Genomic DNA, 5,088 nt, shown 5'->3' with positions numbered 1-5,088 from the left:
GACGGGTCAGATGGATGATAAGGCCCATGGCCCAAAAGGCCGGTTCACGTTTAATGGTGGGCCGGTTTATGAGGAAAGCACAAACAATATTCCCTTACAAAGGAAGCAAGACTAGGACTCCACTTGTAATAGAATAAACCTAATCCTAATAGGACTAGTCATGTAAACCGCCCCTTCAAGATATATAAGGAGGGGCAGGGCACCCCAAGAGGGATAAGCTACAGGCGAGAGAAACAATCTTAGGCTAGATACAAAGAGGAGAGCCGTTTTACGGCGACTCCCTCATGATGATAATGAGACCTAGCCTCAAACAGCATTTAGGGTTGTTACCGGATGATGTTTCCCAGGGTCCGAAGCTGTCTAAATCCCTGTCTTGTGTTGCATCTCTCGATTCCGCTCAACCCCTCTCAAGCTACCACATAGATGCGTTGGCCTCACGACTAAGTTCTGACACTAAGAACATCTGCCGTGACAATTTCACGACAGTTGGCGCCCACCGTGGGGCTAGCACACGGTGGTGTTGAGTTCTTGGAGGGGGCTCTTCAAAGGATAGAGAAATTAGCGATCGGCCGGATCAGAAAGAACCGGTTCAAAGGTATATTAATTATGGCAATGATCTTGTTGGGCAATGGAAAGTATGGTTAGCAAGTGACCATGGAACCAGCTTGGAAAAGTTGATGAGATCTGAAGGATACGAGGGTTTGGCATGTTCTCTGTAAGTCACCAAGTCGATGCGATATGTCGAATCCAAGTTGGAGATCATATTTTGGCCGCTACAGTCGTGGATCGCCAAGGCCGACAGAAATTATGCTGCGTCTGCCGGGTCAGATCGGTCAACAAGGGTCAAAATCCGAGGCGTTTCCATACATTGAGCTGTTAAAAGCCTGCTGTGGCACGGAGTAGTACTACTTCTAATAAACAAGTTATGCTACTGTTGCTTAAAGGCAATGCTACGTGGCTCCTTTTCGCATCAAGTGATCCATCTAGTACTTGAGTACTGCATATGTTAAAGCTTAGATTTTGAGGAAATATTATTGATGAAGACCGCTTCATGTGAGCATGCATGTTTGGACAAAGGACTACCGCATCGGCCTTGCCTCCACTCCTGCCGCATGTTGCCGCAGTCTTGAGTCGCCCGCCTGGGTGGCTGGCCTTACCCTGCCGCTCGCCTGTGGCTACAGTTCCAATGGACGGCCTCTTCTGCTGCTCTGGGCTGCCAGCCCGCTTCGCCGGGTCAATTCTGCAGCAGCTACGAGCCGTCCTCGGGTTAAAGTCAATCTGCCGGCCCGCCGGTTTCATACCGTTCCTGAAGCGGCCCCGCGGCGGGTACCCGCGACAAGCTGGCCTACCGGCGTTGGACAATACTACGAGGTGCTATCCTTCCTGCAGATTTTATTAGCACAAATAATGTTTTTTCCAAAAACAATTACTCTGGTCTTTGCTATTTTTGGGCAGGATCATTATTTGTTACAAAAGGTGTCGCAAAGGGACGCACGACAAGATTATTGCACTAGGGCTGGTCCGTGCCATGCTGCTGGATGGCTGCATGGGTAAGTCGCCGTCCCCCGCTTCATCAACACACGGGACTAACTCGCCCATCCGTGCCGGCTTACAACGCCGCGGCCAGCTCGTCCGTCCGTATCGGCTTACAACGCTGCGGCCGGTTCATCCGTTTGCTCCGGCGGGTGACTCATCTGTGGTTGATTTTATCTTCACTGCGGTGGATAAATTCCGGCCTAACATATCATGTGACATCTATCTAAATCTATTTTTGATATATATTGTTTTTGTAAAAAGAACAATTACGTTGGTTTTGCATATTTTTATATGCAGGACAATTATTTCGCCACAACATTGGTGTTACACCATGCATATGGAGCGTGCACTGGCGTCATTATATACTGGCTTTTGACCATTCCGCACTGCTCAACGGACGCGCGCAAACCGCCTGTGGTCCGATTTACATCAACACGCGGCCGGTTCTCCATCTACGCCGGTTTACAATGCCCGCAGGCGACTCCCCGTCCGCGCCGGTTTACAACTCCCGCGGCCGACTCTCCCGTCCGCCCGACTTACTATGCCACGGCCGACTCATCTGGCTGTGCCGTCTCTGAAGCTGCGGCCGTCTTTGTCGTCCGTCTCTCGTGGCCTGGTCTACATCAACATACCGGGCCGCACCTATCTGCATGAGCTGGTGATTGGGCGCACAAGTCGCCGCCACTACAGTTTTGATTAACTGCAAATCGCCAGTTGGAAAGAACCATTGGCCGAGTTGCTGATACGGCTCATATGGGATCATTTACAACCTGCCGCAGTCACCTCAACCTTCTATGGATTCACATAGTGCTATCAACGCCAATGATATACAAGTTATGCCGGTTTATATTACGGGCAAATATGGAGAGTCTCAAGCCAACTCCTCGAGTCACCTTTGAGACTCGGGGGCTACGATGACATGACTCAGCGAATATTGCCAGTTTCAGCAAATTTAAGAACCCCAGGACGATGGAGGGAAGGATAACCCGGTCCCGGAGGCTACTGTTATATTGATAAAAGTTTAAAGGCCGTCATAAAATTTCCGATTTAGAAAGTATATGACAGTTATAAAATCCCGGCTCAAGGAAGAAGATCCGGGTCATCAGAAAGGATTCCGGTTTTAAATCCGGTTCAAGGGAAGTCAGTCTGACTGAAGCTCTCAGATATCCGGTTTACAGTCCGGTTCAAGGGAAAGATGTCTCCCACAAAGCTTTGAAGCTCTCAATATCCGGTTCAAGATCCCGGTTCAAGAAGAATTTATCTTTTGCAAAGAAGTTAAAAGTTGCCAAAGAGGACCTGCTGCCATGATGCGCGGTTCAAACATGGGTATCCCGCCTTACTGGACTGACATATTATCGATCACATGGAGGCTTCTGCTTCATAAAGCGGGGTCTCTATTCTTTTACATCATGTGAGGTTACACGGAGTTGCTCTAAAGCGGCCTCCGGTTTACCCCTTGGGTTCGCTTTGCTAAAAGCATCGTGTTATATCACTTGGAGGATTGGTCGTGTCCGAACCAATACCATGCCTCTTGATAGGCGAAAGCCACCAGATCACTTGGGGACTAGGTCATGTCTGAATCAGTCACGCCTCTTGATCGGCCTAAGGCCACAGAATCACTTGGGGGCTTGGTCGAACCCGAACCATGACCACGCCATTTGGTCAGCATAAATGCCACAAGAATCACTTGGGGACCTGGCTAACTAGAACCATAGTTACACCTAACGGGAGCTTGGTCATGTTTAGCCATGGTAACGCCATTTGATCAGCTTAAATAAAACTTTTCTTTTGCTTCACACTTTTCTTTGAAGGTTTTTTTTTGCTTTTCATTATGTTTCTTAAACCGACAAAAAAATTTCAATTGACGGAACACAGTTCACGTCAATCCGGAGACTATTTGCCCGGTTTAACATCCTCTTATGGAGTAAACCGGTGTTTATCACAACCCGACACGGTTTTATTATAAACCGGCACAATATGGAAGGAGTTATCAGTACTCAAAATTTGGGTTATCACCCTTACTACAAAAAGTTGGTAAAACCAACGATGTGATTCAATGTCACAGGTATGATATATTTCATATTTGATTATTCCAAATGCAGCCTTGGTTATAAACCCAAGTTATATGTTGGGTATTATGACCCGTCCGGCGGTAAACCGCCAGGGCACTTTAAACTTGTTGTATGCAGAAATAGGTTTGTTAAACCGGCCTGGTTTTTGGACTATAAGTCGCCAGCATATATATATTTGGATTGCGCCATCGGAATTACGCGCTTATAAATCATTGGGTTATATTATTCAAATAGCCAAACTTGGCTGGATTTTCATTATGATATTGAATGAATAAGGTTTTCATACCGGATTATATTATCTTGAATAGCCAACATGACTGGATTTTTATGGTTATTAATAATCGATATTATTGAGTTTTCAAAAGTTGCTTTAGCGCAACAGTTATTATTTTATCAAAGGATATAATTTATTCTACAATGGAAGGAATAGTCCCGAGTCGCTGCAGGCTCATGACCCGGCACTTGGGGGCTACATTATTCAAATTAAGATTACATGCAAGTCTCATGTCGCTGCAAGCATGCACCATAACACTTGGGGGCTAATGCAAAGTCATTTTTACTAGTCTCATTGAAGACCCGACTCATCATATTATAATGAGTCGGCCCTTGGGGGCTACCAGTTGCTCCTGTCAACAATTAAAGCAATTGCAAGTTCCAGGTTGTTGCAAGCATGACAACCCGGCACTTGGGGGCTACATACATGGAGTATTCAGTTTATATGATTGAGATGAACAAACCGGATTTCTTCAAGGTTGAAACATTTATTGGAGCAAGTCTTAAGTTATCACTATGTTCTCCTCTTAAGACTTGGGAGCTACAGGTATTATGCATATAAAGGAGGAACATCTTCATTTTATCAGTTTTGAGCAAATCAGGAAGATCAATTACATGACCCGGTGTCGACAACAATTATGACCCGGCGCTATCAATATTTATAAACCGGCCATTCTGGTAATATTAAACCGGCAAGTTTTACATCTTCAAACCGACTGAATATCAGATAAGTATTTTCAGGCCCATATTTCTTAAACCGGTGCTTTGGGAGCTGAGTCAAAGGAGTTATTCTTTAATATTTCTCGGTGACAAACCAATGTCGGCAAAATTGATTATGAAGCTAGTCTGTTGACCCGGATTTTCCAGAAGGAGGAAATAACAAGGACTTAAGGATGATCAGGTACCGGTTTACAAAAATTCTTAACCCGGAGCATAACCTATCAAATTTGCTCTTGAGTTTATGTTGCAGATCAGTTTAATATGGATAAATCCAAATTAAACTGGGGGCTAATGTCGGGGATATACCCCGTGGCGTAAACCGGCCGGAAGTATAAACCGGCCGGACTGGATGACTCACTGGTAACCCGTCCGGAGCTTGGCGATTCACGGGCTACCCGTCCGGTCTTGACGTTTCATTAGTAACCCGACGGGTGGGTCAGATGGATGACAAGGCCCATGGCCCAGAAGGCCGGTTCACGTTTAATGG

Source organism: Triticum dicoccoides, chromosome 6A (genome assembly GCF_002162155.2).
Source record: "Triticum dicoccoides isolate Atlit2015 ecotype Zavitan chromosome 6A, WEW_v2.0, whole genome shotgun sequence".
NCBI lineage: Eukaryota > Viridiplantae > Streptophyta > Magnoliopsida > Poales > Poaceae > Triticum > Triticum dicoccoides.
Note: the sequence above shows the minus strand (reverse complement) of the source record.